This window comes from Carassius auratus, unplaced genomic scaffold (assembly GCF_003368295.1).
Source record: "Carassius auratus strain Wakin unplaced genomic scaffold, ASM336829v1 scaf_tig00012919, whole genome shotgun sequence".
Lineage (NCBI taxonomy): Eukaryota > Metazoa > Chordata > Actinopteri > Cypriniformes > Cyprinidae > Carassius > Carassius auratus.
Window position 1 is genome coordinate 57808 of NW_020524345.1, and position 13958 is coordinate 71765.

The 13958-nt window shown below is 36.8% G+C and overlaps 1 pseudogene; it reads left to right on the plus strand.

Moving 5' to 3' along the window:
- Nucleotides 1-13958, plus strand: part of LOC113073814 (neuroblastoma-amplified sequence-like) — an 82022-nt pseudogene that overhangs the window by 55587 nt on the left and 12477 nt on the right.

Genomic DNA, 13958 nt, shown 5'->3' on the forward strand with positions numbered 1-13958 from the left:
CACGCATCCATTCGCTAATGTGGAATAACAGACAGAACTCCAGTATGAGTATAAAATGGCACGACAGCTAAAAGACTACCTTTGGTTTTTGAAATATACTTACAGAGATATTGTTGCTTGATAAACACATTATTAACGATTGACGCATTTACAGCCAGTGCTGTGTCTTTCATACACAGTGCGAGCTTGTAATTTAATATTGCATTCTGAGTACCAGCGAGGATGCGGTGATTAGTTATCAGCCTTTTATTTGATGTTGATGGATGTTCCTTTTAACTGTACACTACAGTATGTTCATGTTTGTTTGTTTTTTGTTTTTTTGGGGTCCTTTTCTGTTTTTACGCATTAAGCATTAGTAGGCAATGCTTTGATTTTTATTTATTTATTTTACAAAAATATTAATTTAAATAAACCCCATCCTACTGGATTTTTTGTGGGCAAAGCCAAGTTGCTCGCTTCTGTCTTTGAGAAAAGGAATCAAAACACTGTTTAGCATAATTGTCAGGGTGAGAGCGAGCCACAGAGTATACAACCGTTCATCATAGCCTACAGCAAACACAAAAAGTACATATTCAGCCCACCCGCATGCCCATTATATTTAAATAGGTGTTTGTAAGCACCCTCTAGTTTTCCGCCCAAACCTTTTGAGTGTTTTCAGATGCCGCAGTTATCATTATTTTGATTTGCGATTCAAAAAAATTGTAATCGTAAAATTTGAATGATCAAGCATTATATTTGAGGCCCTACGGGGAGGCACTAAACCGGCCACCTCTGCACTCTTGTACACACACCTGAGGACATTTATCATAAATAGATGTGATGCGAATGCAAAATGCGATAAGCCTGTTATTTTACTGCACTTCAGACTAAAAACATGCAAATATGCAGTGAACCCCACACATTAACCTGTCCAAAAAGGTCTTTTAACATCATTAGAGGTAATTACCATCTAAAGCCCACCTGAATTTCTGAGCGCATCAGCCGCAGGGTTAGTTATTATGGTTCACATGCACACTAAGGCCCGCGGAGAACCCTATTGCATGCACACATAACACAGGGCAGGTGTGAACAACAAGAAGAGCAAAAGATGGATGGGAATTGACAGATAAACTACAGGTTTAGTCTTGCTTGTGGTTGGATTGTCACTCTCTAAAGACAAAGTGTGAGGCAGAGACAAAAAAGGGAATATCTGGATAAAGACGTTTCATCATGAAAGAGCTTTTCTTGGAGAGGAGGTTCAAATGATCAGTGGCTCTCAACTGGTGACCTATACTGGTGAGTCACCAGTCTGTTCTGGACACAGACAGCGGGGGGGGGGGGGGGGGGGGACTATTTTAAATGCAGCTAACCTAAAGAATGGTGTGTCAGTTGAAAGAAGTAGCCAGAGTAGTAGATGCCAACATGGTAAATTCAGTTTTGACTGACTACATTCAGGACATGCATGCAGTGAGGATAAACCAGTGTTGACATTGTTAATTAAAACTAATAAGAAATCATTTTCAGGTAAAAATACATTCAATAAAAAGATATAAATAGAAATGCTAAAAACACAAAATCTAGAATATATATATATATATATATATATATATATATATATATATATATATATATATATATATATATATATATATATATATATATATATATTCTAGATTTTGTGTTTTTAGCATTTCTATTTATATCTATATATATATTTTTTTTTTTTTTTTTTTTTTTTTTTTTTGTCATTTAATACTTTTGTATATTGTTGGATCTGTGCAGCTCATGGTACCTATAACAAATGTCAATGTTTGATTGTAAGGATAAACAATACTCTTTTGTAAATACTGCTTATAAACTATATCGAATGTAACATGTATACACTGTAGGCGCTTAATATATGTAATATTATATCTAATGCAAATTTCAACATTTTAAATATAATTATTTGTTTATTGTTTATTAAGATGAACAGTATTGGCAATTTTAAGTACATTTAAATTGTCTTTAAAATTGTATTTGGTCATACTTTAGTTTAGGGACCAATTCTCACTAACACGTAACTATTAACTATGACTTTGGAGCCAATAAACTCCTAATTTGCAGCTTATTAATAGTTAGGTAACTTTTAAGTTTAGGAATGGTAATAAGTAAAATAAGTAAAGTGAAAGTGAAAGTGACATGACATTCACTCGGAATTTGTGCTCTGCATTTAACCCATCCGAAGTGCACACACACAGAGCAGTGAACACACACACACACACTGTGAACACACACCCAGAGCAGTGGGCAGCCATTTATGCTGCGGCGCCCGGGGAGCAGTTGGGGGTTCGATGCCTTGCTCAAGGGCACCTAAGTCATGGTATTGACTTAAGTATAAGAATAAGTAAAAACAAACAGCAAACATGTTAGTAATATACATGCGAATAAGCTATTAGTAAATAGTAAGAATTTGTCCCTAAACTAAAGTGTTACCTTGTATTTAATATTAAGAATAATAATAATAGTAAAAGACAAAACTAGTTCATCTTAGGTACCACTGTTTTTTTCTATCTCTCTCATCCTTTTATCATGCTCTGTGCTTTATTTTCCCTAACACACTTGTCTGTCATTTTGCTCGGTTTCTTTTAATGTTTTTATTTTCTTGTACCTTCTTTACCTCTAAACTGTCTTATTATACTTGCCATATAGTCAGCTTAAAACATGTGCTGTTTAATGGCCAAACTTCATTAATGCACAATCCCACACAGCTTCCCATTATCAGAGTCTGTTATACTCATTACATGCTGTTTTAATAATTTCCATATAGATTAGTGAGTAATCATTCTAGATCCTGTTCTTCTGTCAAGACTCTTAACCTGTTCATATCTCCTCGTGGCAAACTAGATTACACTGAATTCAAATTCTTACTTAGCATAACGATTACAATAGTGTACAGTAATAATGGAGGCTGTGTACTGTACAGGTCGAGAAGTGTGAGACCACATTATGAATCTGAGATTCACAATTTAGTTTAAACCTGGAAATAGAATGTTTTGTGGTTGAATAAATTTGATTAATTTTTATGGAGAGAATGTGCCAAGTAGGATTCTACTTTGCATAGTAAAGCACTGTTTTTGCAGTCTTACTCACTGCTTGTTTTAACACTATTGATTCTTTGACTTTTGTTTCCATGTAGGCTGATCCTAGAGAGCTTATTCGTCTTGTGACCAAGCATGTGACAGACAACGCTGGATGGGATTGAGGAGATGAGGAACTGCAGGCCCCAATTAGTCAATTGAGACTATACAGTGAGAGACCCACAGATTTGACTCAAGCTCAGGTGCTACAGGGACTCGGCCGTGGAGTTGATGTGAAGAGATTTAGCAGAGACAACCAGTACAAGAAAGAGACTATTCTGGGACTGGTGGAGTAGGTACTGTGTGCCTGTGTACAATGAAAAAAAAAAAAAAACATTACTTTTTCTAGTATAAAGTGACCTTAAGAGAACAATAGATAATATATATTTATCCATATATGTTTAATATGTATATTATCCATATATGTTTTGTATATATTTGTATATCGATGTTCGTCTTGGATTGTTTAATATTTTTCACATTTTACATTAAATGTAAAGTTATCTTTAATATAACATTGTGAAGTGACCTTTTGCCTAGATTACAACTTTGCAAATGCTTGTCATTCACAGTGAATGTGTCCAGAGTTGAAAGAGAATGACACACATCCTGCAGCTTTTAATCTGGCTGTCCTTTGAATATGACTTTCCGCTGGTCTCTAGAATAAAAGCTCATGTTTCAGGATTGATCTTTTGATCCAAACCAGAGTCCTGGCTCACAGAGACTGAGACTCAGTTTTGTGAGGAGTGGAGTCACAGGTCTGGGTTGACTAAAGCCTGGCAAGATTTGTCATCGGCCAATACTTACTGTAGGAACTGCAGAATCAAGTTCCAGCAGCTCAGGCCAGATCTGATTTGCAAGAGCAACCAGAAAAGGGATCAAACATTCTTTCAGAGCAAGACGGGTCAGGATTGTTAGAAATATGTTACAGCTGTGTTCTATCTATCTATCTATCTATCTATCTATCTATCTATCTATCTATCTATCTATCTATCTATCTATCTATCTATCTATCTATCTATCTATCTATCTATCTATCTATCTATCTATCTATCTATCTATCTATCTATCTATCTATCTATCTATCTATCTATCTATCCGTCTGTCTGCCTGCCTGTCTGTCTGTCTGTCTTTCTGTCTGTCTGTCTGTCTGAGTTTTTCTTTCTACCTCTTTATCAGTCTTTTATTTGATCTGTTCTTCATACCTGATTATCTAGGACATTGGATAAGAGTGTGTATGGGATCTCTCGTTCTCTGGCTCAGTGGTACAGCATCCCTCTCTGAGAAGTGCACATGACACATCTCAAGTTTCTGTGATAGCGGGTAAGACACTCATACTTTCTCACACAAACACATACACACACAGCAGACTTTAGCACCACTCACACTCAAGAATTACTGCACACACAACACTTTTTCAGAGAAATGAGCCTGCAAAACCTCAGTCAGAAGCAATGTCTTCCACGAGTAACAGTTTTTATTTCCTTGACGTGAGGCCCCCAGCAGGTCAGAACCTTGCGACCCCTGTGCTCTAGAGGCGCAAACAGAAGATTGCACGGATCGATTGCAGAGACTGGCTTCCAGGCGATCGGTTTGTGCGATTTTCCAGAACTACATTTTAGTATTAAGGCTAGAATAGTATTTCTTAAATAGTTTTGCAGTCAGTTTAATACAGCTTTGAAAATCCACACACAAACAAAATCCACTCTCCTGAGCTCGCTGCACGGTAAATTTGTCGCTGAATCATTGTTCAAAGCCTGGTTTAATCAACTCCCTCTCCATCTCTCACCGGGTTTAATCACCCTGAATCTCTCTCTCTCTCTCTCTCTCTCCCTCCACATAAACATGCACTCATTTGACTTCGCTTATTTAGTACAGATTGCTTGGGTGAAACTGATTTACTGTGAATGTTTTTTTTGTGGTTGTTTTTTTCTGCCTGTGAGAGTCCTTGCATGCTCATTAGCATCCCCAAGGCTTCTGTTTTATTTTGTTGGTTTGGTTTTTTCGTAGCTCTGTGTAGAACATGAAATCTCTAAAATCCCCCCCATCAAAGATGTTATCAAAGGAGAGTGGCACCAGGGGGAGTTTGAGCAACTTTGGCAATTACACAAAAGTTTTATTGTATTGCGGTTTCTGTTTGCTAATTTGTCAGCAAATAGGCTTTTCTGACTGATGAGGACTTGTAAACACATATTTTGCATCGTTTATGTTATTTACTCAGTTTCCATGATTTGTATATGATATGTTTATATAATGCTATTTCAAAGGCATTGGAAAAGGGCCAGTTCTTTGTTTTAGTTTTTTCTGATGGTTGATTTTGTTTATTATGTCACAAGGCACAGCAGAGTTATATAAATGCTTAGATTTATTTTATTACAATAGACAATTTGGTCTATTAAACGTTTTCCACATTTTTGGCTAGATTTATTGATACATATTCACTCGAAATGTGAAAGAGTTAAACCCTTTTGTCATACTGTATGTGAGTTTTAACGCAGTCGGTAATCAGGACAAACTGTGGGACAATTTTCCTGAATCCTACATAGGACAGATGGTCAGTTCAAAATGATGGTGCTTTCTCTGGACAACTGCTTTGTCTATATCTATTTTGCCTTGATGCCAGCCTGATTGTTCAGTCTGCACCAAATCTTTGGAGCCAAATAAAATTGCAGTTTGTTTTAGTCATTTATTTTTGTGCACTGATCACTTGGCTAAGCCAGGTTCTTGTTAGTCATTTCAGTCATATTACTCATGCTTTGGACCACCTGAATGGGCTCTTCCCAGAATTAATTTAATGGGTTTTAGGAACTTGAATATGATACTTGAGGTCACTCGGTTTTAGATATTTTCTTTGATTACTTTTTCAATGCAGATTAATGTACTATAGGGTTTTGACCTTATTCTGCCCAGCATGCTTTGTTAGGTGCCCTGTGGACCCTGAGGATACACTTACCAAACTCTGCGTGAAAGGCTTCAAATGGGTTTTTATTCCAATTTTCAAATTCATGATTCAGTAGAAGACACTACACGTTTCTAGTTTATTAATTAAGCTGAGGTTTACACAAATTTTCAACCAAAGATGGAGGCACACAAATACATTTGTAGCCTAATTGTACCCTGTATGTTGTTGGACTGTTGATTGACCAATCAAATTAGGGGACTGTAAATATTTGTTTTTACAATAATGAACATATATATTGAAAAGGGTCAGTGATCAGTGGCCAGCCTCAGTCGGCCCTTGAGTGAAGAATTCAGTTTGAGTTCAGCCTCTGCCTCTGTGTCTCTCACATACACCCTTTATCCGTTCTTGGGTTTGTAACTGCAGGAGGAGACAGGATTAATGGCTGCTGTGTTTAGTGAAGTATTGATCCTGTTAAAAGCAGTTATTCTGTGTTAATAAGCAGACTGCAGTCAGAGGCTCCTCTTTCCCTCTTTATCTCTCCCCTGCCGCATTTCCTTCCTGTAATTTCTGTCCTACCTGTTTTGTCTCCGCTATCTTCTTTCTCTTTTCCTCACTTTGTTCTGCCCTGTTGTTGTTTTCCAGCTTGTGTTGCATTCCTCTCTCTGCATTGCTCTTTCTTGCCCCTGGATGTTTTGCCTCCAGCCAATATAGTCATATCCATTAAACATAAGTTAAGGTCTATAGGGGTTACAATCTGTAGACAATGGATAGGGGTTGATCTCTGTCCAAATGGCCACATGCACCCTGCAGCTCACTCATTTTGTTCAATTAACGCTGAATATGATTAGCTGTAACACGATAAGAACATGCAGGAATATTGTTTACCTACACACATTCTGAGACCTGTTTGTACTCTATGAATGTTTCTGTGCATTTGGCTAGAACAGTGATGTATGTGTAAAAGTGTCCTTCTGGTCATTAAACAAAGAAATACATTTTTATAGTCCTTTTTATTGTAATAGGTGTTGGGCTTATCAAGGTGATTTAAAGTGCCATAGGCCACCATTGTGAAAACATAATCAGATCAGAACATTGCAATGATTTCTTTACGGGAGAATTCAGCTTTAAAATAGCATTTTAAAATATATTGAAATATAAAACAGTTACTGTAATGTGTAATATTTGAAAGTTTGCTATTTTTACTGTACCTTTAATCAAATAAGAGACTTTAAAATCAACATTTTACAAATCTTACCGACACCATGGTTCTAACAATAGAAACGTGATTTATGCCTCTAATATTCTATAGAAAGTAATCTACAGTGCTGCACCCCAATGTATTATTTTGCATATATTTTACACTAAATGTAATAAGAACTTCAACCACAACTTATGAATGCGTAAAAGTAAAAAAAATAAAACAATACAAAGATTTAAATTAAATACATTTTAACATTTGCATGTTTCATGAATCCATTGAAGAAAGCAATTATCACCAATAACAGCAGCAAAATACTTAGTGTAGTTATTTATTAAGATTTTCTCTCATTTGCAGAACTGCTTCATTTGTGACATTTGTATTTATGAGCATGCTAGCACATTTCAGATTCCTCCATCAGCGTTTTAGTGGAGTTTATGTTAAGAATTTACTGTCATTTGAAAACTTTTACTTCCATTCAGCCGTTCTCTTATATACTTGCTTGCATTTCAGATCATTGTCTTGCATTGTCCAAAACAATAATAAAAAAATGCCAATAACAATGTTAAAAAATGTGCAAACAGAAAATACAGAAGCAAAGACTTTTTTTTTAAGTGGCCCTTTTCTCTGCCCCTGTGGAGGTCTGCGCAGCCCACTTATCTGACTCCATCGAGTCAGCATGCTTTTTATGTCTTTTTTCTCTCTTTCTGTCTACGACTCTTTCTCCATCCCGTTATGCCCTCACGTACAGCATCAGCAGACCTGCTGGATGAATGGACTTGGCAGTCATTGAAGGTTCGCATAGTAATTTATTGATAACCGAACTCTATAAAACATTTCCATGCATCAGAATTGCTATGGGATATTTCTGTGGTGCAGTAAAGCTGTTTATCTTTACTGAAAAGCCATTCAATTAGAGCGAGGTGGAGGGCCAGTCCGCTCGCCTGCTTATGAAGTCACCGTGGAGATAAATTATGGAAATCAGAGCAGCGCTAACATAAAACATGACACCCATAGAATCCAAACCTGACATCAGATTTATTGTGGGTCGGTAAACGCTGGCCATAGGCTATAATTCACTGCTTGAAAGTTATTATTTTTTTGGTCCCGAAGTGGTCAAACCACAGTGAGTAAAGTTTAATGGCCTTTAAGTAGTTTGGCGAAGTTCTTTTAGATTAAACAAAATCAATTCTCCAGCACAAGTGGGCCATCACAGCGTATTAACTATGACCTTAATGTACCTCATCTGGTTCGGGAGATGATTGGGGGGAAAAATGCCTGTGCATTGCCTTAATTGATTCTCTACAAGCAATTTTCAAAGGTTGAGTGATCACTGCTTCAACAGACCTTGGTTACGACTGCGCATTGTTTCATTTCTCTCACCTTTCAGTCTTGCATCTCCATCCATCTCTCATTTCTCTCTTCCTTCAGGATTTCCACCAAAGACATCGAGTACAGAATGGAGGCTCTGGGCCTGTTTGAGACCCTAAAGACAGACCCAGAGTCATTCTACACGCACATGACTAAATACCTCAAACTGCTCAAGAAGCTCAAAACTATCGCTGTTGGTGAGTAACAGCCAAAATCTAAACAAATGGATCAGATTTCATCACTGCCAAAATGGTAGTCAGGTTTAAAGATCAGATTTGAAAACTAAATCTTTAAACTGTGAACAAAGCCTGTTTTGCAAAAACATTGGTTATAGCCTGGCAGTGAAATGACTGTGAAATCGTTTTAAAGAAAAGAGGATTCAGTCGATACCTAGCTGACCTGGTAACACAAATGAAGCGATAAATCAGCTCCTGCTTGCAAGCATGTCAATCAACACCGTAACCAGAAATTTCCCATGTAATGACACATCTCTCTCCAGCTGAGCAACAGGAAATGGGTCGCTGAGCTGTGAAGGTGCCAATGAAAGTAATAGAGGAATGTTAATTAGCCCGCATACAATGCATTTTTGTTCTTTTCTGATAAGAAAATAAATATTATTGTGAAGTACATGAGATGAAGTACACGGAGTGAGGTTTGAATGGGTTCATTAGCTACCTCTCTCTCTCTCTCTCTCTTTCCAGTATCGGGGAATTGCATGTGATGCAGGTGATAATGGCAAACTTAACAGGAATCATTCACTAATAACTGCATGAGAGTTATACTTATGTGAAATGTTATCCAGATTTACAACTGGTGCGCATACCCAATAATTAGTTCTTAATATGATTCTTAATATGATGTGCCTGCAGTTAGTAATGTCTGCTTAAAATACATAAATGTAAATATGCATACATACACATAATATGTGACCCTGGACCACAAAACCAGTCCAAAAACCAAGTGTAAATGTTTTGAAATTGCATATTTATACATCATCTGAGAGCTGAATAAATAAGCTTTCCATTGATGTGTGGTTTATTGACAATATTTGGCCGAGATACAACTAAAATCTGGAATCTGAGGGTGCAAAAAAAAAAAAAAAAAATATATATATATATATATATATATATATATATATATATATATATATATGTATATATATATATATATATATATATATATATATATATATATATATAACTACTGAGAAAATTGGCTTTTGAATTTGTCCAAATGAATTCTTAGCAATGCATATTACTAATCAAAAATTACGTTTTGATATATTTATGGTAGGAAATTTACAAAATATCTTCATGAACATGATCTTTACTTAATATCCTAATGATTTTGGGAATGAAAGAAAAATCAATAGTTTTGACCCAATGTTTTTTTGGCTATTGCTAAAAATATACCCCAGCGACTTAAGACATGTTTTGTGATCCAGGGTCACATATATAGTGAGACAGAGAGAACTACTATTCAATTTTGGTTCAGTAAGATTGTTTTCTTTTTCTTTTTGACTTAAATTAGATGGAGCAAGGATGCATTAGATTTATCAAAAGTGACAGTAAAGACATTTATTATGACGCACAGGATTTCTGTTACAAGTTATTGCTGTATATGTGAACTTTATATTCATCAAAGAAACCAGAAAAAAAAGATGTATCACAGTTTCCACAAAAACATTAAAGGGATAGTTCACCCAAAAATGAAAATTCTGCCATTAATTACTCATCCTCATGTCTTCGGAAATACAAATTAAGAAATCTGAGAGCTTTCTGGCCATGCATAGACAGCAACAAACTAGCACATTCAAGGACCTGAAAGGTAGTAAAGACATCATTAAAATAGTCCTTCTGACATGGAAGAGAACAATTGTTGAATTAAGTTGTTATTTTTGTTTTCTCTGCACACAATAAGTATTCTCGTAGCTTCATAAAATTAAAGGGACAGTAAGTAGGAATTACTCCCATCTAGTGGTGAAATTGTATTTTGCATTCAAACTAATTTTGCTCTCCAGCGCCTCGCTTTTTCAAATGCGCGTTGCATCTACGGTAGGCGATATGTACCAAAAAGCTTTGACAGGATGTCTTCTAATAGCACTTCGTCGAGTTTTCCTTCAGGTGAACAGGTGTGTTATTTCAAACAAACTGCAACATGACCATAAACAAACAAATGTTACAGTATGAATTACTGACTGTGGAAAACATGAAATATTGTAATTAGTAGTTATGTCTTCTTTATTCGTTATATTTTCTGAATAATGTGCATTGGTAGATATAAAAAAAAATATTGTAATATAGATTGTAACACTGACTTTATCCAGCATTAGCTCTTTCCACCTAGAAAAAGCTTCCCCGACATTAACTCTTGTTTTCTGTAATCTACGGTCACGTTTCCTTTTACGTTCTATTTTTGACTGTTTTGGCGATGATGTTTTCTTCTCCTGTGGCGCGGCATATGTATGGTCCATAATAAGAATGCAATCCAGACTTTTAAACTTGCCGGTGCAGTTTCAAGCGCCTCTCACTGCTCTGCACCTGCGTTTCTGGCTCTGACCGAAAACGCGTTGTGGAAAAACGTTGGCTTAGTACTTTTTGTCCCTCTCTGCTATTATAGTTTTGCAAGATGGCGGAACTACATGGAAGCCTCCGTCGACCTACCCGTCCCATGTATATAAAGATAATAAATTCTTCATTTACGAGGATTAGTTTAAACATTGGCATAGGTATTTGTACACCATTGAGGGCATATTTATGAATACAAATATTGATTTTAGATAATAAAATACCTAAAAAGTTACTTATTGTCCCTTTAAGGTTGAACCACTGATGTCACATGGGTTATTTTAACAATGTCCTTGCTACATGTCTTGGGTTTGTATGTGGTAGTTGCAATGCTGTCTATGCAGGGTCAGAAAGCTCTCGGATGTCAGTTCTGAAGATGAATAAAAGTCTTATGGATTTGAAACTACATGAGGGTGAGTAACTGATGACAGAATTTTTAACTACTGTATCCCTTTAAATATCAACTGTTTACAAGCATAGTAGCATCATTACTGAAGAATCATGTGGTACTGAAGACTGAAGTAATAACTTTAAAAAAAATCAGCTTTGCTGTCACATGAACTACTTACATTTTAACTTGATAATCTTGGAGAGAGTGTTTTGAGAGGAAAGGAGTGAAATTTTCACACCTCACTCTTTTCTGTCTCAACTCATATACCTTCCCTTTTAAGCACTTACACTTAGTAGGCACCGAAAACACACTCTGTCGCATACATGCTCCCAGACAGACCTGTAAAGACTGTTCATAGCATCTGCCACAACCCAAGGGAGAGAGATTGCACATTTTTTTTCACATCCCTGTCTGTTAGAGTATATATGTGTGTGTGTGTGTGTGTGTTGAATGCCCTTCTGGCCCCTGTCGTGAGATGGGCCCATTCTCAGAGGCAGGTGTTTCAATATTTAATGCCCTGATGAGGCCTTGTGTGTCAGTGTAATGTTGTCTGTCTGACTTGATATATCCTGGAGGCATGCCAAGTCTACACCTATTCACATAGATTGACACATATAGAAGCCACATAAAAACTTGAAACTAAAACAAATGTCCAATAAATTTTGAATTAGCAGAGATGGAGAAAGTATTCTCAAATTTCACATAGTAGATTCCAGTATGTCAAATTGCCCCATACTGTGACAGCATGGTCACAAAAGGCCAGCATGTTCAGGGAACTGGTGAATAATGTGCAAAATTGTTTTTTGGGTTTTTTTGACTTTAAGGTATGTGCCTGTATAGAAATTGATTAAAGACATTGAACTCACCCATCCTGAGAAATAGTAATTGCAGAAGAAAGTGTGGCAACTGTTGCTGAAGTCATAATGTCTTGTCCTTTAGGTCTGGACTATAAGAAGTTGACCGATCAGGATTCTGATCCTTTAAAAGCTCTGGAGCCGGTACTGACCAGCCAGAACGTCCTGCCAATCTCCAAACTGGCCCCTTGAATCCCCCAGAAGGGAGGTGGAATGCTTACTTCTGGCGCTGTACATGCCACCTGGCTTCATCAACTGTTCTGGGAAAGGGATCAGCATGTGCTGGAAAAAGCCCCCCAGTGTGATCACGGCTTTCTGCATGCCTGCGACACCTGTGCCAAATACTCTGACCAACTTCTGCCTGTAGATTCTGTTAACTTCTTGGATGCCATTACCTTTTCCCCTGAAGCAGCCAGTAAGGTGAGTCTAATGTAAAACATTTTTTTTCTCTCATAAAAATATTTGACAAAATTTCCAGTGTGTACAAGACAAGATTTCAAGAAATCTGTCTGTATCTATAAGCAAATCGCTGTGGATATATTTTAAATACAGTCAGTCAAATTCATGATCATATCATTATTCCCTTCTTTTATTTGCTTCCCACTCATTTGACAACTTAATGGAGGATTAGGAGGGCCACTTAAAACTAAAAACTTAAAATTGATTATCAGTGTATTACATAAAAACATAAATAAAAAAATATATACAGTATTGTTCAAAATAATAGCAGTACAATGTGACTAACCAGAATAATCAAGGTTTTTCGTGTATTTTTTTATTGCTACGTGGCAAACAAGTTACCAGTAGGTTCAGTAGATTCTCAGAAAACAAATTAGACCCAGCATTCATGATATGCACGCTCTTAAGGCTGTGCAATTGGGCAATTAGTTGAATTAGTTGAAAGGGGTGTGTTCAAAAAAATAGCAGTGTGGCATTCAATCACTGAGGTCATCAATTTTGTGAAGAAACAGGTGTGAATCAGGTGGCCCCTATTTAAGGATGAAGCCAACACTTGTTGAACATGCATTTGAAAGCTGAGGAAAATGGGTCGTTCAAGACATTGTTCAGAAGAACAGCGTACTTTGATTAAAAAGTTGATTAGAGAGGGGAAAACCTATAAAGAGGTGCAAAAAATGATAGGCTGTTCAGCTAAAATGATCTCCAATGCCTTAAAATGGAGAGCAAAACCAGAGAGACGTGGAAGAAAACGGAAGACAACCATCAAAATGGATAGAAGAATAACCAGAATGGCAAAGGCTCAGCCAATGATCACCTCCAGGATGATCAAAGACAGTCTGGAGTTACCTGTAAGTACTGTGACAGTTAGAAGACGTCTGTGTGAAGCTAATCTATTTTCAAGAATCCCCCGCAAAGTCCCTCTGTTAAAAAAAAGGCATGTGCAGAAGAGGTTACAATTTGCCAAAGAACACATCAACTGGCCTAAAGAGAAATGGAGGAACATTTTGTGGACTGATGAGAGTAAAATTGTTCTTTTTGGGTCCAAGGGCCACAGGCAGTTTGTGAGACGACCCCCAAACTCTGAATTCAAGCCACAGTACACAGTGAAGACAGTGAAG